The sequence below is a fragment of the Capricornis sumatraensis genome, chromosome X (assembly GCF_032405125.1).
Source record: "Capricornis sumatraensis isolate serow.1 chromosome X, serow.2, whole genome shotgun sequence".
NCBI lineage: Eukaryota > Metazoa > Chordata > Mammalia > Artiodactyla > Bovidae > Capricornis > Capricornis sumatraensis.
In genome coordinates this window covers 65,380,166-65,404,275 of record NC_091092.1, presented here as the reverse complement: position 1 = coordinate 65,404,275, position 24,110 = coordinate 65,380,166, and the positions used below count along the sequence as shown (strand labels likewise).

General features: G+C 36.9%; 1 protein-coding gene and 1 non-coding gene across 2 annotated transcripts in view; one reads left to right on the top strand and one right to left on the bottom strand.

The window, feature by feature from the left end:
• The window catches only part of DACH2 (dachshund family transcription factor 2), a 986,384-nt gene that overhangs the window by 322,388 nt on the left and 639,886 nt on the right, over positions 1–24,110 (top strand). The window lies entirely within an intron of this gene.
• Positions 2,730–2,836, bottom strand: LOC138072123 (U6 spliceosomal RNA). Its single transcript, XR_011144270.1, has one exon. It is a non-coding gene; the product is annotated as a U6 spliceosomal RNA (small nuclear RNA).

Here is a 24,110-nt window from a genome sequence, read left to right as displayed (position 1 = left end):
CTTCTTGGATTGATCCTTTGATCATTATGTAGTGGCCTTCTTTGTCTCTTTTCACAGCCTTTGTTTTAAAGTCTATTTTATCAGATATGAGTATTGCCACTCGGGATGACCCACAGAGATGTTATGGGGAGGGAGGTGGGAGGGGGGTTCATGTTTGGGAACACATGTAAGAATTAAAGATTTTAAAATTAAAAAAAATAAAATTAAATTAAAAAAATTTATTTCTATACAAAATAATCAACTTACTAATTATTGATGATAATACTTTTTTCACTGAGATAGGATCCTTGGAAGGTATTCTTGACAATGTTGTCTGGTATTCATTTCAAGACTATCTATGTAACATAGACCCAGAGATATAGTATCTTTTAATATCTATCTATTGATTAATATCTATCTTTAGATAAAGATACATACGGATTTATGGTTTTCATTTAACATATAATGTTTCTTGAACAACCATTCTGCACCAGACAATATGAAAAAAACATTACAATGTATTAAAATTTATTTTGTGAGTCAGAGTTTTCTCAAATTTCATCCAACCTTTAACTGAGTAATTACAAAATGATGAAATTTAATTGTATTTTGCCTTCATATATTGCACTGCTGATATTCTCATCTCATGTTTCTGTCTCTATTTCTATTGTACAATCTGTACAATAGAAACAATCTTAATTCCTTGTTAGGTCATTAATATATAATAATCTTATTACCTAGTTTTTTTTTTTTTTTAATGTTTTGTGTTATAGAGGGGAAAAGGAAGGATTTTTATCCCGATCTTTCTCGGCAAAACTGCAAAAGTGCTAATATCCCTGAATCATACTCAAAGGATGGATTTGTCATATGTGTCTTTGAACTTCCCAAAAGATGACTTCTCCCCTTTCCTTGGCTTATAAACTGGTTCAGACAGACAGATGTGGAATTTGGCCTGAGAGAGATTTAAACTGACATCTTACAAGGAAGTAATAAAGTGCTTCAAATGAAATTTCTATAGTGTTCGTTTCTTTAAAAGTAGAAGATTATTCAGCTGTTTTCTTTTTTCTATTTTGGTAAAATATTTTTAGGAATTTCAGCTGCCATCTATGTTCCTGGGAAACTGAGCCTATGAATATCCAATCCAGTAATCGTAGCTTCAAAAATCAACTCAGGGTTGACAGAGCTATAGGTAGAATCCTGCCAAATCTTCATAGTGATATGTCAATTTTATGACATGATATAATGTCAGTTAGCCTGATAGCATGATTGGAATCACCTTCCCTTTACAAGACATGTTTTGTATAATTACTCAGTTAGTTTGATCGCTAAGAAGTGGTCATAAGTAGGACAGAGTGGTCCTAAGCCTTTCTTCTGTGAGTGTAACACAGGAGAAATCTATCTAGAAAGAAACAAACCAACCTTTTTAATGGTTGAATAAAATATTTTTTTTTCCTATGACTATCTTTGACTTTTTTAATGATTAATATTGTAAAGCATTCTTTATGTGACACAAATGGAGATTGCTTTTATGTCAGAAATGGTAGTAACTATTATCTTTATTTCTCATGTGCCCAGGAAGAATCATTGTCTTGATAGGAGCCAGAGTTGAATGACTATTATTTTCTAATTGTTAGTTTAGACTACATACAATTACTGTTTCTCTACTAACCAAAAAGGTTAATTTTATCAGTTTAATAACAGGAACTCCATCCATTATTTTAGCTAAATGTGGGTTTTGAAATATTTTTATTTTGATATCTTTCAGTGCTATTTTCCTCTGTATAAATATCCTAACCTAAAAAGTATCCCCACCCACTTTTTTTGACTCCTACCAATTTTTGTACTGCCTTGAAGACTCATAGAGAAAAACCCATTGCTTATTTTCAATGTAGGTGGAAGGGAAAACTTGGAATTTAAGGAAACCTTGCAGGATTATGGTGATGATGATGATAAAAATGTATAGTGCTTCATAAACCACTCTCACATCTTTAAGGTATGTCAATGTATATTGTTGTTTTTGGTTAGTCGCTAAGTCCTGTCCAGTTCTTTGTGCAACCCCATGGACTGTGGCCTGCTGGGTTCCTCTCTTCATGGAATGTCCCATGCAATAATACTGGAGTGGGTTGCCATTTCCTTCTCCATGGGATCTTTCTGACCCAGGGATTGAACCTGTGTCTCCTGCATTAGCAGGTGGATTCTTTACCACTGAGCCATTGAAGAAGCCTGTCTCTGTGTATGTATGTTAAACCTTAAGTTTTAAAAAGAACAATTTTCAAGGTCCATCCATGTTGTCCCAATGGCAGGTTTTTATGCTTTTCTATGGCTGAGTAGTATTCTATTTTATATGTATAACACTTCTTCATTAATCATTCATGTATTGATAGGAAGTTAGGTTGTTTCCATATCTTTGCTATTGTAAATAATGCTGCAGTGAGCATAGGTGTGTAAATATATATTCAAATTAGTGCTTTTGTTTTGTTTGGATAAATATCCAGGAGTGGAATTATTGGATCTTATGGTGGTTCTATTTTTAATTTTTTGAGGAAATGTCATAATTTTTCCATAATGGCCATATCAATTAATTCCCACCAACAGTGCACAGGGGTTTACTTTCTCCACATCCTTGCCAATGCTTGTTATTTGTTGCCTTTTTTGAAATAGCCATCCTGAGAGCTGTGAGCTGATACTTCATTGTGGTTTTTTAAAATTAAATTTATTTTAATTGGAGGATAATTACTTTACAGTATTGTAAAAATATGGAATGTTTCATGAATTTGCGTGTCATCCTTTGGCAGGGGCCATGCTAATCTTCTCTGTATTATTCAAAGTTTAGTATATGTGCTGCCGAAGTGAGCACTTCATTTTGGGTTTGATTTGATTAGTGATGTTGAGCATCTTTTCACATGCCTATTGGCAATCTGTATGTCTTCTTTTGGAAAAAATGTCTACACAGATTTAATTGGGTTGTTTGCTCTTTTGATGTGGAATTGTATGCAGTTTAGATTTCCCTACAGTTTCATGGTATAGTTTGAAATCAGGAATGTGAATATCTCTAGTTTTTTTATTTTTTCCTCACTATTGTGTTAGCTCTTTGGGGTCATTTGTGCTTCTACACAAATTTTAGAATTTGTATTCTAATTCAAGTTGTAGAATTATTTTTTCTACTTCTATGAAAATGCCATTGGTATTTTGATAGAGATTACATTGAATCTGTAGATTGTCTTGGGTAGTATGGTCATTTTAACAATGTTAATTCTTCCAGTCCATGAACATGATATATCTTTCCTCTTGTGTGTGTGTGTGTGTGTGTGTGTGTGTGTGTGTGTATGTGATCTTCAGTTTTGTTCATCAGTGTCTTATAGTTTTCAGTGAACAGGTCTTTTCCTTCTTAGATTTATTCCATAGAATTTTACTCTTTTTGAAGTGATTGTAAATGGGATTGTTTTCTTAATTTCTCTTTCTGATAGTTCACTTTTAGTGCCTAAAAATGCAACAGAAGTATATATATTAATTTTATATCCTGCAAATTTACTGAATCTTTGATGAATTCCAGTACTATTCTGGTGTCTTTAGGATTTTCTGTGTATAGTATCATGCCTTTAGGGTCTTTAGGATTTTCTATGTATGTATAGTATCATGTTGTATGCATAGTAACAATGACAATTTTATTTCTTCCTTTTCGATTTGGATTCCTTCTATTTTATTTTTCTGGTTGCTGTGGCTAAGACTTCCAATACTATGTTGAATAAAAGTGGTGGGAGTGGGCATCCTTGTCTTGTTCCTGATTTTAGAGGAAATATTTTCAGCTTTTCACAGTGGAGTATGATGTTGACACAGTTGACAAGCTGTGAGCTTGTCATATAAGGCTTTTATTATATCAAATTGTTTCCTCTACACTCACTTTCTATAATTCTTATCATAAATGGATATTGAATTTTATAAAAATTATTTTATTGAAATGCAGTGGTTTTACAATGTTTTGTGTGTTTCTACGGTTTATAAAAATTATTTGGTTATACATGCATATATATCACACATTCCTTTTCATGTTCTTTTCCATTATGATTAATCATAGGATATTGAATATAGTTCCTTGAACTATACAATAGGACCTTGTTATTTGGATGTTGAATTGTATCAAAAGCTTTTTCTGCATCGATTGAGATGATTATATGATTTTTATTTTTCAGTTTGTTAATATAGTGTATGTTATTGAGTGATTTGCAGATATTGGCCCATCCTTGTATCCCTGGGATAAATCCCACTTGAGCAGAGTATGTGATCCTCTTGTGCTGTTGAATTTGGTTTGCTAGTATTTTGTTGAGGATATTTGCATATATGTTCATGAGTGGTATCGGCCTGTAATTTCCTTTTTTGTGTAATATCTTTGTCAGATTTTGGCATCACTGTAATGCTGGTCTCATAGAATGAGATTTTAAGCATTCCTGCCTCAACAATCTTTTGGAATAATTTGAGAAGGATAAGTGGTAAACCTTCTTTATGTTATGTTTTTGTTTTTTAATTATTTTTTAAATTTTTACTTTACAATACTGTATTGGTTTTGCCATACATTGACATGAATCTGCCACGGGTGTACATGTGTTTTGTTTATTTTTGTTTTTATTTTCATTACTCTAGGAGGTGGATCAAGAAAGATCTTGCTGTGATTTTTGTCAGAATGTTCTGCCTGTTTTTTCCTCTATGAGTTTTATAGTACCTGCTCTCACATTTAAGTCTTTAATCCATTTTGAGTTTACTTTTGTTTATGGTTTTAGACAATGTTCTAGCTTCATTCTTTTACATGTAGCTGTCCTTTTTTGCCAGCATCACTTATTAAAGAGACTGTCTTTTCTTCATTGTATATTCTTGCTTCCTTTGCCATATATTAGTTGACCATAGGTGCATGTGTTTACCTCTGGAATTTCTATCCTGTTCCATTGATCTATATTTCTGTTTTTGTGCCAGTAACATATTATCTTGATTACTGTAACTTTGTGGTATAGTCTGAAGTCAGGGGACCTGAATCCTCTAGCTCCTTTTTTCTTTCTAAAGTTAGCTTTAGCTATTTAGGGTCTTTTGTATTTCCATAAAAATTGTACAATTATTTTGTTCTAATTCTGTGAAAAATGCTATTGGTAATTTAATAGAGATTGCATTGAATCTGTACATTGCTTTGGGTAGTATAGTCATTTTGAAAATATCTATCCTTCCAATCCAAAAACATGGTATACCTCTCCAGAGATTTTAGTGTCATCTTTAATTTCTTTCATTAGCATCTTACAGTTTTCCAGCTACAGATCTTTTGCCTCCTTATGTAGATTTATTCTTATTTCTTTTATTCTTTTTTGATGTAACAGTAAGTGGGATTGTTTCCTTGATTTCTCTTTCTGATCATTCATTCTTAGTGTATAGGAATGAAAGCTGCTGCTGCTGCTAAGTCGCTTGAGTCGTGTCCAACCCTGTGCATCCCCATAGACGGCAGCCCACCAGGCTCCCCCGTCCCTGGGATTCTCCAGGCAAGAACACTGGAGTGGGTTGTCATTTCCTTCTCCAATGCATGAAAGTGAAAATTGAAAGTGAAGTCGCTCAGTTGTGTCTGACTCTTAGCGACCCCATGGACTGTAGCCTACCAGGCTCCTTCCTCCATTCATGGGATTTTCCAGGCAAGAATAATGGAGTTTTGTTTGTTCTTCTTTTCTTGTTACTTTAGGTGTAAATTTGGGATGTTTCATATGTTTCATGTTTCTTGAGTTAGGCTGGTTTGTTATATAGTTCCTTTATGAACTGCTTTTACCTGCTTCTGCTTTTGTCCATGCTTTTTATATTGTTGTGTTATCATTTCTATTTGTCTCCAGGTATTTAAATTTTTTTTCTTTAATTCCTTCAGTAATGGTTGTTTAGTAGCATATTGTGTAACCTCTTCATGTTTGTGTTTTTTTGTAGTCTTTTTTCCTTGAAGATGATTTCTAGTTTTGTAGTATTGTGGCCAGAAAAGATACTTGATGTATTTTCAGAGTTTTTGAATTTAATGAGACATTTTGTGGACTAACACATAATCTGACTTGGAGAATACTCCATGTGTATGTGAAAAAAAAATGTGTACTTTTGGGTAGAATAGTCTATATATATTTGTTAAGTCCATCTGGTCTAATGTGTCTTTTAAGACAAGTGTTCCTATCTTTAAGACCAGTGTTTCCTTATTGGTTTACTTTCTGGATGTGTCTATTGATGAAATAGGGGTATTAAAGGCTCCTACTTTTACTGTACTTTCAGTTTCTCACATTATGTCTGTTAATAGTTGCTTTATGTGTTTACATGTTCCTTTGCTGGTTACAGATATACTTAAAAGTTGTATCATCAGTGCCTTGATCATTATGTAATGTCCATCTTGTTTCTCATTACAATATTGACTTTAAAGTCTATTTTGATTCATATAAGTAATGCTATCTTGGCTTTAATTCCCATTTGCTGTGATAACATTTTCTATTCCCTTAAATTCAGTGTGTGTGTTTGTAGATCTGAAGTAAATCTCTTATACACAGCATATATATGAATCTTTTGTATCCATGTAGCCACTTTGGGAGGAAATCAACAAATTAATCTGAAATGCAGTACTAGGGTGCAGTCTCAAAAACTGTAGAATAATCTTGAATCATTTCCAAGAAAAATCATTCAATGTCACAGTCATCTGAGTCTATGCCCCAACAACTGATGCAGAAGAAACTGAAGTTGTTTGGGTCTATGAAGACCTATAAGACCTTCTAGAACTAACAACCAAAAAGATGTCCTTTTCAACATAGGGGATTGGAATGCAAAAGTAGGGAGTCAAGAGATACCTGAAATAACAGGCAAGTTTGGCCTTGGAGAACAAAATTAAGCAGGGCAAGGTCTAATAGCAGAGAAGGCAATGGCACCCCACTCCAGTACTCTTGCCTGGAAAATCCCATGGACAGAAGGGCCTGGCGGGCTGCAGTCCCTGAGGTAGCTAAGAGTCGGACATGACTGAATGACTTCACTTTCACTTTTCACTGTCATGCACTGGAGAAGGAAATGGCAACCCACTCTAGTGTTCTTGCCTGGAGAATCCCAGGGACGGGGGACCTGGTGGGCTGCCATCTCTGGGGTTGCACAGAGTCGGACACGACTGAAGTGACTTAGCAATAGCAGCAGCAAGGTCTAATAGAGTTTTGTGAAGAGAAATCACTGGTCATAGTGAACACCCTCTTCCAACAAGAGATGACTCTACACATGGAAATCACCAGATGGTCAATATTGAGATCAGATAAACAATGTTCTTTGCAAAGATGGAGAAGCTATATACAGTCAGCAAAAAAAAAAAAAAAAAGACTTGGAGCTGACTGGTTCAGATCATGAGATCCTAAATGCAAAATGTAAGCCTAAGTTGAAGAAAATATAGAAAAGCAGTAGGCCATTCAGATATTACCTAAATAAAATCCCTTATAAGTAGAGGTGATGAATAGAATCAAGGGATAAGATCTGATAGACAGAGTGCCTGAAGAACTATGGACAGCAGTTTGTAACATTTTGCAGGAGGCAGTGACCAAAACCATCACAAGGTAAAAGATATGCAAAAAAGCAAAGTGGTCATCTGAGGAGACTTTACTAATAGGTGAGGAATGAAGCAAGGCAAAAGGAAAGGGAGAAAGGGAAAGATATACCCAAATGAATTCATAGTTACAGAGATTAATAAGGTAAATAAGAAGGCCTTCTTAAATGAACAATACAAAGAAATAGAGGGAAACAAGAAAAGGAATGACTAGATATCTCTTCAAGAAAATTTGAGACATCAAGGGAACACTTCATACAAGCATGGGCATGAAAAAGGACAAAAACAGTAAAGACCTAACAAAAACAGAAAAGATTAAGGAAAGGTGGCAAGAATATGCAAAAGAACTATACAGAAAGGTCTTAATTAGCTGGATAACCATGATGGTGTGTGGTCACTCAACTGGAGCCAGACATCCTGTCATGTGAACTCAAGTGGACCTTAAGAAGCATTACTACAAAGCTAGTAGTGGTGATGGAATTCAGCTGAGCTATTTAAAATCCTAACAGATTATGCTGTTAAAGCACTCCAGTCAATATGTCAGCAAATTAGAAAACTCAGCAGTAGCTACAGGACTGGAAAAGTTCAGATTACATTCCAATCCCCCCAAAAGGCAATGCCAAAGAATGTTCAAACTACCGTACAATTGTGCTCATTTCATATGCTAGCAAGGTTATGCTCAAAATCCTTCATGTTAGGCTTCAGCATTACATAAACTAATAACTTTCAGATGTCCAAGTTGGGTCAGAGGAAGAGACAGAGGAACCAGAGATCAAATTGCCAACATTTGTTGGTTCATGGAGAAAACAGGGCAGTTCCAGAAAAATACATTGATTTCTGCTTCATTGACTATGCTAAAGCCTTTGACTTTGGGGATCACAGCAAACTGGAAAATTCTTAAAGAGATGGGAATACCAGACCATCTTACCTGTCTCCTGAGTAACCTATATGTGGGTCAAAAAGCAACAGAACAAGACATAGAACAACTGACTGGTTCAAAACTGAGAAAGGAATACAATAGGCTGTGTATCGTCTCCCTTCTTATGTAGCTTATATGCAGAGTACCTCATCCGAAATGCCAGTCTGAATGAATCACAAGCTGGGATCAAGATTTCCAGTAGGAATATAGACCGCCTCAGATATGCAGATGATACCACTCTAATGGAAAAAAGTAAAGAGTAACTAAAGAGCCTCTTGAAGAGCATGAAAGAAGAGGGTGAAAAAGCTGGCTTGAAACTCAACTTTAAAAAAACTAAGATCCTGGCATGTGGTCTCATCAGTTCATCACAAACAGAAGGTAAAAAAGTGGAAGCAGTGACTGATATTCCTTTCTTGGGCTCCAAAATCACTGGAGCCATGAAATAAAAAGACACTTGCTCCTTGGTAGGAAAACTGTGATAAACTTAGAAAACATATTAAAAAGAAAAGACATCACCTTACCAACAAAGAGCTATATAGTCAAAGCTATGGTTTTTTTATTTAGTAGTCATATATGGATGTGAGAGTTGGACCATAAAGTAATGTAAGCACCAAAAAATTAATGTTTCCAAATGGTGGTACTGGAGAAATTCGTCACAGGGATATCAAACCAGTCAATCTTAAAGGAAGTCAACCCTGAATATTCATTGAAATAACTGATGCTGAGGCGAGGCTCCAGTTCTTTGGCCATCCTGTAGAAAGAGCTGATTCATTGAAAATGTTCCTGATGCTGGGAAATATTGAAGGCAAAAGAGGTGGGGGTGGCAGAGGATGAGATGGTTAGATAGTATCACTGATGCAATAAACATGATTTTGAGAAAATTCCAGAAGATAGTGAAAAAAGAGGAGCCTGAATGCTGCAGGCCACGCATGTGTGATAAATTGCTTCAGTTGTGTCCGACTCTTTGCATCCCTATGGACTGTAGCCCACCAGTCTCCTCTATCCATGGAATTCTGTAGGCAAGAATACTGGAGTGGGGTGTCATGCCTTCCTCCAGAGGATTTTCCCAATCCAGGGATTGAACCTGCGTCTCCTGCGACTTCTGCATTTCGGGCAGATTCTTTACTACTGAGCCACCCAGGAAACCCGTGTTGCAGTCCATAGGGCTGCAAAGAGTTGGACACAACTTAGTGACTAAACAGTAACAACAACTGCATATTTGCCTATACTTGTGATATTTCTCCTTTCTTAATTGTCATATTTCTATCTATGTCCTTTTGTTTTTAACTTAGAGAGGTCTGTTTCTTTCTTGCAAAGGTGCTGTAAACCTTTTATTCTCTTCATCAAATCTGAATAAAATTTTTGTTGTATAGATGCTCAAAATCTTTCAAGCTAGGCTCAACAGTATGTGACCCAAAAACTTTCATATGTATAACCTTAGAAAAGGCAGAGGAACCAGAGATCACATTGCTGACATCAGTTGGGAGGGAATTCTACAAAAATATATACTTCTGCCTCATTGACTATGCTAAAAGTCTTTGCCTGGGTGGAGCACAACAAAATATGGAAAATTCTTAAAGACTGGAATATCAGACCATCTTACCGGCCTCCTGAGAAATCTGTATACAGGTCAAGAAGTAACAGTTAGAACCGGACATGAAACAACAACCAATTCCAAATTAGGAAAGCAGTATGTTAAGACTGTATATTGTCACCCTGCTTATTTAACTTATATGCAGAGTACATCATGTGAAATGCCAGGCTGGATGATGCACAAGCTGGAATCATGATTGCCATGAGAAATATCAATAACTTCTGATACGCAGATGACACCACCCTTATGGCAGAAAGTGAAGAGGAACTAAAGAGCCCCTTGATGAAGCTGGAAGAGGATAGTGAAAAAGCTGCCTTAAAACTCAACATTAAAAAAAACTAAGATTATGGAATCCAGTCCCATCACTTCATGGGAAATAGATGGGTAACAGTGACAGACTTTATTTTCTTGGGCTCTAAAATCACTGCAGATGGTGACTGCAGCCATGAAATTAAGAGACACATGCTCCTTGAAAGAAAAGTTATGACAAACCTAGACAGTGTATTAAAAAGCAGAGACATTACTTTGACAACAAAGGTCCATAGTCAAAGCTATGGTCTTTTCAATAGTCATATACAGTTGTGCGAGTTGGACCCTAAAGAAAGTTGAGTACCAAAGAATTGATGCTTTCAAACTGTGATGCTGGAGAAAACTCTTAAGAGTCCCTTGGGGTGCCAGGAGATCAAACCAGTCAATCCTAAAGGAAATCAGTCCTGGATATTCATTGGAAGGACTGATGCTGAGTCTGAAACTCCAATACTTTGGCCACTTGTTGCAAAGAGCCATTTCACTGGAAAAGACGCTGATGCTGGGGAAGATTGAAGGCAGGAGGAGAAGGGCACAATAGAGGATGAGATGGTTGGATGCCATTACCGATTCAATGGACATGAGTGTAAGCAAACTCTGGGAGATTGTGAAGGACAGGGAAGACTGGTGTGCTGCTCTCTATAGGGTTACAGAGTCAGTTATGACTTAGTGACTAAACAAAAATTCTTTTTCTGTAGATTTTCCTCTTCATATGTGCAAATATCATGCCACTCCCTCTGGTTTTTAGATTTCCTATTATGGTCATTTCCTTGTATATAACTTTCTGGTTTTCCCTTGCTTCCATTTAGTATTCTTTTTATTTTTGTACTATTTTAATTACAAAATGTCTTGGTGTTGTGTGATTTCACTCATATTTGGATAAAGGAATAATACTTGAAAATTTTATAGGCTGAAAAAGAGAGATTGATTTTCTGGTTTAGAAGTTTGTCTCAATTATAGTCCAGTGAATGGTCTGTTAGAACTTATCCATATAAAAATGTCATGGAGAATGATTAAGAAATTTTAGGACTGTTCATGATAAGCCCATTCCCATCACCCACAATGGTGACATTTGTTGGAGTAAACGATCACAATTTACCACAAATCATCCTTGCATGTCTTGTTAGAGATATAACAAAAGAAAGGTGTCCCTATGAAGCTACCAATAGTATTTTTCACAGAACGAGAACAAATAATTTCACAATTTGTATGGAAATACAAAAAATCTCGAGTAGCCAAGGCAATCTTGAGAAAGAAGAATGGAACTGGAGGAATAAACCTTCCTGACTTTAGGCTCAGTCATAACCTGAAGCTTTGACTCAGACAAAGCTACAGTCATCAAGACAGTATGGTACTGGCACAAAGACACAAATATAGACCAATGGAATAAAATAGAAAGCGCAGAGATAAATCCACGCACCTATGAACACCTTATCTTCAACAAAGGAGGCAAGAATATACAGTGGAGAAAAGACAATCTCTTTAACAAGTGGTTCTGGGAAAACTGGTCAACCACTTGTAAAAGAATGAAACTAAAACACGTTCTAACACCATACACAAAAATAAACTCAAAATGGATTAAAGATCTAAACATAAGACCAGAAACTATAAAAGTACTAGAGGAAAACATAGGCAAAACTCTCCGACATAAATCACAGCAGGATCCTCTATAACCCGCCTCCCAGAATATTGGAAATAAAAGAAAAAATAAACAAATGGGACCTAATTAAACGAAAAAGCTTTTGCACAACAAAGGAAACTCTAAGCAAGGTGAAAAGACAGCCTTCAGAATGGGAGAAAATAATAGCAAATGAAGCAACTGACAAAGAATTAATCTCAAAAATATACAAGAAACACCTGCAGCTCAATTCCAGAAAAATAAACGACCCAATCAAAAAGTGGGCCAAAGAACTAAACAGACATTTCTCCAAAGAAGACATACAGATGGCTAACAAACACATGAAAAGATGCTCTACATCTCTCATTATTAGAGAAATGCAAATCAAAACTATAATGAGATATCACCTCACACTGGTCAGAATGGCCCTCATCAAAAAGGCTACAAACAATAAATGCTGGAAATGGTGTGGAGAAAGGGGAACCGTCTTGCACTATTGGTGGGAATGTAAATTGATATAGTCACTATGGAAGATGGTATGGAGATTCCATAAAAACCTAGGAATAAAACCACCATATGAACCAGCAATCCCACTCCTAGGCATGTAACCTGAGGAAACCAAAACTGAAAGAGACACATGTATCCCATTGTACATTGCAGCATTATTTACAATAGCTAGAACATGGTTGCAACCTAGATGTCCATTGACATATGAATGGATAAAGAAGTAGTGGTATATATACACAATGGAATAGTACTCAGCCATAAAAAGATGGATTTGAGTCAGTTCTGATGAGGTGGATGAACTTAGAACCTATTATACAGAGTGAAGTGAGTCAGAAAGGGAAAGAAAAATACCATATCCTAACACATATATGTGGAATTTAGAAAAATGGTACTGAATAATTTAGTTACAAGGAAGAAATGAAGAAGACATAGAGAATAGACTTACAGACATTAGAGAGAGGAGGAGAGGGTGAGATGTATGGAAGGAGTAACATGGAAACTTACATTCAGTTCAGTTCAGTTCAGTCGCTCAGTCGTGTATGACTCTTTGTGACCCCAAGAATCGCAGCACGCCAGGCCTCCTGTCCATCACCATCTCCCAGAGTATACTCAGACTCACGTCCATCGAGTCCGTGATGCCATCCAGCCATCTCATCCTCTGTCATCCCCTTCTTCTCCTGCCCTGAATCCCTCCCAGCATCAAAGTCTTCTCCAGTGAGTCAACTATTCACATGGAGTTTCAGCTTTAGCATCATTCCTTCCAAAGAAATCCCAGGGTTGATCTCCTTCAGAATGGACTGGTTGGATCTCCTTGCAGTCCAAGGGACTTTCAAGAGTCTTCTCCAACACCACAGTTCAAAAGCATCAATTCTTCAGCGCTCAGCCTTCTTCACAGTCCAACTCTCACATCCATACATGACTACTGGAAAAAACCATAGCCTTGAGTAGACGGACCTTAGTCGGCAATGTCTCTGCTTTTCAATATACTATCTAGGTTGGTCATAACTTTTCTTCCAAGGAGTAAGCATCTTTTAATTTCATGGCTGCAATCACCATCTGCAGTGATTTTGGAGCCCCCCAAAATAAAGTCTGACACTGTTTCCACTGTTTCTCCATCTTTTTCCCATGGAGTGATGGGACCAGATGCCATGATCTTCGCTTTCTGAATGTTAAGCTTTAAGCCAATATTTTTACTCTCCTCTTTTACTTTCATCAAGAGGCTTTTTACTTCCTCTTCACTTTCTGCCATAAGGGTGGTGTCATCTGCATATCTGAGGTGATTGATATTTCTCCCGGCAATCTTGATTCCAGCTTGTGTTTCTTCCAGTCCGGTGTTTCTGATAATGTATTCTGCATATAAGTTAAATAGGCAGGGTGACAATATGCAGCCTTGAGTACTCCTTTTCCTTTTTGAAACCAGTCTGTTGTTCCAAGTCCAGTTCTAACTGTTGCTTCCTGACCTGCATACAGATTTCTCAAGACACAGGTCAGGTGGTCTGGTATTTCCATCTCTTTCAGAATTTTCCACAGATAATTGTTATCCACACAGTCAAAGGCTTTGGCATAGTCAAAAAACCAGAAATAGATGTTTTTCTGGAACTCTCTTGCTTTTTTCCATGATCCAGCAGATGCTGGCAATTTGATCTCTGGTTCCTCTGCCTTTTCTAAAACCAGCTTGAACATCAGGGAGTTCATGGTTCACGTATTGCTGAATCCTGGCCTGGAGAATTTTGAGCATTACTTTACTAGCATGTGAGATGAGTGCAATTGTGCGGTAGTTGGAGCATTCTTTGGCATAGCCTTTCTTTGAGATTGGAATGAAAACGGACCTTTTCCAGTCCTGTGGCCACTGCTGAGCTTTCCAAATTTGCTGGCATATTGAGTGCAGCCCTTTCACAGCATTATCTTTCAGGATTTGAAATAGCTCAACTGGAATTCTATCACCTCCACTAGCTTTGTTCATAGTGATTCTTTCTAAGGCCCACTTGACTTCACATTCCAGGATGTCTGGCTCTAGATGAGTGATCACACCATCGTGGTTATCGGGGTCATGATCTTTTTTGTACAGTTCTTCTGTGTATTCTTGCCATCTCTTCTTAATATCTTCTGCTTCTGTTAGGTCCATACCATTTCTGTCCTTTATCGAGCCTATCTTTGCATGAAATGTTTCCTTGGTATCTCTAGTTTTCTTGAAGAGATCTCTAGTCTTTCCCATTCTGTTGTTTTCCCCTATTTCTTTGCATTGATCACTGAAGAAGGCTTTCTTTTCTCTTCTTGCTCTTCTTTGGAACTCTGCATTCAGATGCTTGTATGTTTCCTTTTGTCCTTGGCTTTTCACTTCTCTTCTTTTCGCAGCTATTTGTAAGGCTTCCCCATACAGCCATTTTCCTTTTTTGCATTTCTTTTCCATGGGGATGGTCTTGATCCCTGTCTCCTGTACAATGTCACGAACCTCATTCCATAGTTCATCAGGCACTCTATCTATCAGATCTAGGCCCTTAAATCTATTTCTCACTTCCACTGTATAATCATAAGGGATTTGATTTAGGTCATACCTGAATGGTCTAGTGGTTTTCCCTGCTTTCTTCAATTTCAATCTGAATTCGGTAATAAGGAGTTCATGATCTGAGCTACAGTCAGGTCCTGGTCTTGTTTTTGCTGACTGTGTGGAGCTTCTCCATCTTTGGCTGCAAAGAATATAATCAATCTGATTTTGGTGTTGACCATCTGGTGATGTCCATGTGTAGAATCTTCTCTTGTGTTGTTGGAAGAGGGTGTTTGCTATGACCAGTTCGTTTTCTTGGCAAAACTCTATAAGTCTTTGTCCTGCTTCATTCCGCATTCCAAGGCCAAATTTGCCTGTTACTCCAGGTGTTTCTTGACTTCCTGCTTTTGCATTCCAGTCCCCTATAATGAAAAGGGCATCTTTTTCGGGAGTTAGTTCTAACAGGTCTTATAGGTCTTCATAGAACTGTTCAATTTCAGCTTCTTCAGCGTTACTGGTTGGGGCATGGACTTGGATTACTGTGATATTGAGTGGTTTGCCTTGGAAACGAATAGAGATCATTCTGTCATTTTTGAGATTGCATCCAAGTACTGCATTTCAGACTCTTTTGTTGCCCATGATGGCTACTTTATTTCTTCTGAGGGATTCCTGCCCGTAGTAGTAGATATAATAATCATCTGAGTTAAATTCACCCATTCCAGTCCATTTTAGTTCACTGATTCCTAGAATTTGACATTCACTCTTGCCATCTCTTGTTTGACCACTTCCAATTTGCCTTGATTCATGGACCTGACATTCCAGGTTCCTATGCAATATTGCTCTTTACAGCATTGGACCTTGCTTCTATCACCAGTCACATCCACAGCTGGATATTGTTTTTGCTTTGGCTCCATCCCTTTCTTCTTTCTGGAGTTATTTCTCCACTGATCTCCAGTAGCATATTGGGCACCTACTGACCTGGAGAGTACCTTTTTTCAGTATCCTACCATTTTGCCTTTTCATACCATGTATAAAATAGTTTGCCAACAGGAATTTGCTGTATGGCTCAGGAAACTAAAACAGGGGCTCTGTATCAACCTAGAGGGATGGGATATGATATGATGGGGAGGGAGATGGTAGGGAGTTTCAAAAGGAAGGGGATATATGTATCCCTATTGCTGATTCATGCTGAAGTTTGACAGAAAACAGCAAAATTCTGTAAAGAAGTTGTCCTTCAATAAGAAATAAATTAATTTTTTTTTAAAAATATTGTATATTAATGCATATATATGGAATCTAGAAAGGTGGTATGGATGAGCCTATTTGCAGGGCAGCAGTAGAGATGCAGACATAGAGAACAGACTTGTGGATACAGTGGCAGAAGGAGAGAGGGTTGGATGAATTGAGGGCATACCATTGAAACAACACATTCAGTTCAGTTCAGTTCAGTTGCTCAGTCGTGTCCGACTCTTTGCGACCCCATGAATTGCAGCACGCCAGGCCTCCCTGTCCATCACCATCTCCGGGAGTTCACTCAGACTCACGTCCATCAAGTCCGTGATGCCATCCAGCCGTCTCATTGTCGGTCGTCCCCTTCTTCTCCTGACCCCAATCCCTCCCAGCATCAGAGTCTTTTCCAATGAGTCAACTCTTTGCATGAGGTAGCCAAAGTACTGGAGCTTCAGCTTTAGCATCATTCCTTCCAAAGAAATCCCAGGGTTGATCTCCTTTAGAATGGACTGGTTGGATCTCCTTGCAGTCCAAGGGACTCTCAAGAGTCTTCTGCAACACCACAGTTCAAAAGCATCAATTCTTAAAACAAAGAGCCAGTGGCAATTTGCTGTATGCCACAGGAAGCTCAAACCCAGTGTTCTGTGACAACCTAGAGTGGTGGGGTTGGGAGGGAGGTCAGGTGTGAAGGGACATATGTATACTTATGGCTCATTCATGTTGATGTATGGCAGAAACCAGCACAGTATTATAAAGCAAATTATATAGAACAGTAAGTTGTTTTTTAAGTGTTATGCACATTTCTTTTAGGAACTTAAAATGTTATGAGTTTTTTAAACATTCAATATTTTTAATTATAAGAAACATTTATTACTAGAGCCAGTTATTTCAGGTGTTCTAATTGGAGTGTTGATTTTATTACTTCATATACCTCTAGAATGCCACATGTTCTGTTGGAGATAAAGTTGCACAATAAATGTCAAGTTTCTGTTAAAAAAAAAGTAATAAAAAATAAAAATAGCATTTTTTAAAAGAGTTATGTAAAATAAAATTCTTTGTTCCCTTTTGTATGTTTTTCAGGAGTTCCAAATGAAAATGTTTGCCTAAATATTAGTTTTGTTCAGTTGAACAGCAATGAACATTCCGTTTAGTTTACATATTCAGATTTATTTTATATTGATTTTATATTAGTAATATCCAACTAATAGGAACTGATATATTGTGGTTTTCCAAAAGTTAAACATAAGCATTAACTGAAGATAAAATGCGTAGCTTCCATAATTTTGTCCATGTTTAAAATCCCAAAAGGACCGTACTTTAACATTAGTCCTAGTTGTAGTCGACAGATCAAACTTCTGTAGTGAAAACTTGTTGCTGAGCCATGAATGATGCCAGGATTCTTGGCCTCCAGAGGAAAGGAACTCAATCTGGGGCCAGTGAGAAGGCTTTATTGCTCAGAACTTTTATGTTATAAAGTTTTATTAAAGTATAAAAGAGTTAGAGAAAACTTCTGACATAGACATCAGTAGGGATCGGAAAGAGTGCCCCCCTGTTAGTCTTTAGCAGGAAGTTATATACCTACTAGCAGGCTACTAATTAGAGAAAGGAAATGTCTCAAAACTCAGAGAGTGGCACCAGACCCCTCACCCACAACATACAGTTTGCGATAGCATTGGCACAAGGTGAGTGTTCCCGGGCCATGAAATGATTTACATGACTCTTGAAGAGAGGCAGGGTTCCAAGCAAATATATAGTCTTAGTAACATAGATTAGGAGAAAAATTGTATGAGTAAAACATATTGGTTTGTTGAGACATTATTGGTTCTGAGTCTTAGGCGGAACCGACTTGAAGAAAGACAGAATCTAGGGTAAATACATAGTTCATTAACATAGCTTAAGAAAAATATTTCCATAAGAAAAATGCATTGGTTAGCTCAAGGTTTGAGAAAAGTTAAGTTCAGGTGGGACCAGGTGTTATCATGCCAACACAGACGTTTAAAAGAAACCCGCTTTTAATTTTGTATGGAGAAGGGAAAATAAATCCGACACTTATAGTTTGTTTCCTCCTGCTGCTTAAGAGAGAGAGAAAAAATATCTGACACTTGCAGCCTATTTCCTCCATTTGAAGACCCCTAGCCTTCCTGCCAGAGAAGGAAATGGCAACCCACTCCAGTATTCTTGCCTGGAGAATCCCAGGGACAGAGGAGCCTGGTGGGCTTCTGTCCATGGGGTCGCAGAGTCAGACACGACTGAAGCCACTTAGCAGCAGCAGCAGCAGCCTTCCTGCCTATTACCTTCTCAGTAGCATTTCAGATCTTTCAGAAATACCCATCTCTTATTATCCTTTGCTTGAAATTTTTCTATGCCTTGTTATTGACAGTAAAGTTCAAGTTCCTTAACATGGAGAAAGAGTCTTTCTGGTCCTGCCTCAGCATGATTTTTATCATCATCTACAACTTCTTCCTCAAATAATGTGTATTGTATAACCTTATGAAACTTCTCTCTATTCTTCAACTATCCCATGCTCTTCCCCACATCCTTGTCTTTGTGTAAGCTCTGCCCTCTGGTCTGCTTTACTTACAAAGGTGAGCAAAGGCTATTATGGTCAAAACAGAATCACTTTTGACATAGGAATGTCTAAATTAGTACAGCAAGATAGTAATTGCATACAAATATTTTATTCTCTTTAAAATAAAAATAAAATACTTGAATAGTGTGACAAATTTGGTCAATTTGCTTTGACTATCAAGTTCTTTTAAGAGAAGTATTTAATATCATTCATTAATGACATCAAAATATTTTATCTACTATAAATATAGAGAAAACAAAGATTGGTTTGATCACTGAGGGGCTGATACTCTGGTAAGAATACAAAAAATGTTACTTGAGTGTACAACAGAAGTAATAAGACAAAACATGTGATTTCATATAATTCCAGTCTTGATTCTTTTTAAGTGTGATTTATCCTAATATTTAATTTATTCAAGGCTAGCTTAAGATTCTGAAAATGAGGATATTAGAATAAATGCTTGCTTAGAGCTCTCTTTAAAAAAAGTATTTAGTGAATACATACTAAGCTTCAATTACATTTTTCACTCTAATAACCTCTTTGATGTCACTAATTATATACTATTTTAAGGTTTTGGTTCCAGAACGTCAGGATTAAGGATTAAACATAAGCCAAATGATATCTCTTTTGTGTCACATGTGTGCAAAAGCAGTAACTTCTATGATACAATTTCCATTGATCTGATTACTTGAAAAAAGGTACTGCCAACCTTTGTAAACTGCTAGGAATTACTTAGTGAACATGCCCTGCTACCCTGAAAAATGAACTGGCAACTTGAGACTAGTAAAATTACTCTGGAACATTGATTTATCTGCTGGCAGATTCCCTGTAGCCTGATTGCTTTAAAATTTTTAATCTATTAATTTGAAGCCACAGCCCTTTGTCTGTAGTATTGCATAATGGAGTTGGGGAGCACCTGGAAGGAAAGTAGAAATCAAGGATGGTAGTGGGAAAGTACTTAAAGATGAAATTTCAACACAGTGTGGCTATCATTGCATGGAGTTATAGAAAGGGAAGGAAGAAGTTAATTGGCCAGTTGTATTTGTCTAGCTAGTAAATATTGTGGGTTGTATGCTGTATTTCCATTTACAGGGCAGGAAACAGAAGAAATGAATTTTCTCACCTGTGCTGGGTACAGTAGAATAGCAAACAAATAAGGGATTAAATTATTTGAAAGGTATAATAGGTTTCCTCTTTCATTAGTTTTTCCATATTAATCAAACAAAAATAAAAGCCCATGGGTATTGGAGATTATATGCCCAACATTTTGTATTTGAGTTCTACAGGCCAAACTCTATTCAACTTGGGCTATATCATGCATTTGATTATAATTATCCTTCTTTCAAGACTCAAGAGCATTCCTCTTTCTATGGTTGATCCATCTAAGAATGAACTAAAATTCTATTTTATGTAGCCCCATGATTTTAATAAAATGCTTTATCTTTTTAAATTGTATATTTTTCTTCATGGATCTGAAGTATTTGACAGTCTGTTTCTTCTTGAAAATCTTATATGCTTTATGATTGTACACTATTCCTAATTTTCCTATTATTTTTAAATTTTATTTTTGTAAATTTAAATTTATTTATTTTAATTGGAGGCTAATTACTTTAAAATATTGTATTTGTTTTGCCATACATCAACATGAATCTGCTGCGGGTATACACATGTTCCCCATCCTGAAGCCCCCTCCCACCTCCTTCACCATACCATCCCTCTGGGTCATCCCAGTGCACCAGCACCAAGCATCCTGTATCCTGCCTCGAACCTGGACTGACGAATCGTTTCTTATATGATATTATACATGTTTCAATGCCATTCTCCCAAATCATCCCACCCTTGCCCTCTCCCACAGAGTCCAAAAGACTGTTCTATACATCTGTGTCTCGTTTGCTGTCTCGCATACAGGGTTATTGTTACCATCTTTCTAAATTCCATATATATGCGTTAGTATACTGTATTGGTGTTTTTCTTTCTGGCTTACTTCACTCTGTATAATTGGCTCCAGTTTCATCCACCTCATTAGAACTGATTCAAATGTATTCTTTTTAATGGCTGAGTAATACTCCACTGTGTATATGTGCCACAGCTTTCTTATCCATTCATCTACTGATGGACATCTAGGTGGCTTCCATGTCCTGGCTATTATAAACAGTGCTGCAATGAACATTGGGGTACATGTGTCTCTTTCAATTCTGGTTTCCTCGGTGTGTATGCCCAGTAGTGGGATTGCTGGGTCATAAGGCAGTTCTATTTCCAGATTTTAAGGAATCTCCACACCATTCTCCATAGTGGCTGTAGTAGTTTTCATTCACATCTACAGTGTAAGAGGATTCCCTTTTCTCCACACACTCTCCAGCATTTATTCCTTGTCGACATTTGGATCGCAGCCATTCTGACTGGTGTGAAATGGTACCTCATTGTGGTTTTGATTTGCATTTCTCTGATAATGAGTGATGTTGAGAATCTTCTCATGTGTTTGTTAGCTATTTGTATGTCTTCTTTGGAGAAATGTCTGTTTAGTTCTTTGGCCCACTTTTTTTGTGTGTGTGCTCTTTACTTTTTATTTATTTAGTATTATTATTTATTTTATTTATTTATTTTTTTACTTTACAATACTCTATTGGTTTTGCCATACATTGATATGAATCCACCGCGGATGTACATGAGTTCCCAATCCTGAACCCCCTTGCACCACTCTCCCCATATCATCTCTCTGGGTCATCCCAGTGCACCAGCCCCAAGCATCCTGTATCCTCTATCGAACCTAGACTGGCGATTGGTCTCTTACGTGATAGTATACATGTTTCAATGCCATTCTCCCAAATCATCCCGCCCTCTCCCTCTCCCAGAGAATCCAAAAGTCTGTTCTATACATCTATGTCTCTTTTGCTGTCTCACATACAGGGTTACCATTACCATCTTTCTAAATTCCATACATATGTGTTAGTATACTGTATTGGTGTTTTTCTTTTTGGCTTACTTCACTCTGTATAATGGCTCCACTTTCATCCACCTCATTAGAACTGATTCAAATGTATTCTTTTTAATGGCTGAGTAATACTCCATTGTGTATATTTACCACAGCTTTCTTATCCATTCATCTGCTGATGGACATCTAGGTGGCTTCCATGTCCTGGCTGCTATAAACAGTGCTGCGATGAACATTGGGGTACATGTGTCTCTTTCAATTCTGGTTTCTTCGATGTGTATTCCCATTAGTGGGATTGCTGAGTCATAAGGCAGTTATATTTCCAGTTTTCTAAGGAATCTCCACACTGTACTCCATAGTGGCTGTGCTAGTTTGTATTCCCACCAACAGTGTAAGAGTGTTCCCTTTTCTCCACACCCTCTCCAGCATTTATTGCTTGTTGACTTTTGGATCGCAGCTTTTCTGACTGGTGTGAAATGGTACCTCATTGTGGTCTTGATTTGCATTTCTCTGATAACGAGTGATGTTGAGCATCTTTTCATGTATTTGTTAGCTATTTGTATGTCTTCTTTGGAGAAATGTCTATTTAGTTCATTGGCCCATTTTTTGATTGGGTTGTATATTAATCTGGAATTGAGCTGCAGAAGTTGCTTGTAGATATTTGAGATTAGTTCTTTGTCAGTTGCTTCATTTGCTATTATTTACTCCCATTCTGAAGGCTGTCTTTTCACCTTGCTTATAATTTCCTTTGTCACGCAGAAGCTTTTAAGTTAAATTAGGTCCTATTTGTTTATTTTTGCTTTAATTTCCAATACTCTGGGAAGTGGGTCATAGAAGATCCTGCTCTGATTTATGTTGGAGAGTGTTTTGCCTATGTTTTCCTCTAGGACTTTTATAGTTTCTGGCCTTATGTTTAGATCTTTAATCCATTTTGAGTTTATTTTTATATATGGTGTTAGAAAGTGTTCTAGTTTCATTCTTTTACAAGTGGTTGACCAGTTTTCCCAGCACCACTTGTTAAAGAGATTGTCTTTCCTCCATTGTATATTCTTGCCGTATTTGTCAAAGATAAGGTATCCATACGTTTGTGTATTTATCTCTGGCCTTTCCATTTTGTTGCATTGATCTATATTTCTGTCTTTGTGCCAGTACCATACTGTCTTGATAACTGTGGCTTCGTAGTAGAGCCTGAAGTCAGGCAGGTTGATTCCTCCAGTTCCATTCTTCTTTCTCAAGACTGCTTTGGCTATTCGAGTTTTTTTGTATTTCCATACAAATTGTGAAATTCTTTGTTCTAGCTCTGTGAAAAATACCGTTGGTAGCCTGAGAGGGATTGTGTTGGATCTATACATTGCTTTGGGTAGTATCCTCATTTTCCCTATATTGATTCTTCTGATCCATGTACATGGTATATTTCTCCATCTATTACTGTCCTCTTTGATTTCTTTCACAGTGTTTTATAGTTTTCTATGTATAGGTCTTTAGTTTCTTTATAGATATATACCTAAGTATTTTATTCTTTTCATTGCAATGCTGAATGGAATTGTTTCTTTAATTTCTCTTTCTATTTTCTCATTATTAGTGTATAGGAATACAAGGAATTTCTGTGTGTTTATTTTATATCCTGCAACTTTACTATATTCATTGATTAGTTCTAGTAATTTTCTGCTGGAATCTTTAGGGTTTTCGATGTAGAGGATCATGTCATCTGCACACAGTGAGAGTTTTACTTCTTCTTTTTCAAGTTGGATTCCTTTTATTTCTTGTTCTGCTCTGATTTCTGTTGCAAAAACTTCCAGAACTATGTTGAATAATAGCGGTGAAAGTGGGCACCTTTGTCTTGTTCCTGACTTTAGGAGAAATGCTTTCAATTTTTCACCATTGAGGATAATGTTTGCTGTGGGTTTGTCATATATAGCTTTTATTATGCTGAGGTACGTTCCTTCTATGCCTGCTTTCTGGAGGGGTTTTATCATAAATGGATGTTGAATTTTGTCAAAGACTTTTTCTGCATCTATTGAGATCATCATATGGCTTTTATTTTTCAATTTGTTAATGTTGTGTATTACATTGATTGATTTGTGGATATTGAAGAATCCTTGCATCCCTGGGATAAAGCCCACTTGGTCATGGTGTATGATCTTTTTAATGTGTTGTTGGATTCTGATTGCTAGAATTTTGTTAAGGATTTTTGCATCTATGTTCAACATTGATATTGGTCTGTAGTTTTCTTTTTCTGTGGCATCTTTGTCACGTTTTGGTGTTAAGGTGATGGTAGCCTCATAGCATGAGCTTGATAGTTTACCCTCCTCTACAATTTTCTGGAAGTTTGAGTAGGATAGGTGTTATCTCTTCTCTAAATTTTTGGTAGAATTCAGCTGTGAAGACATCAGGACCTGGCCTT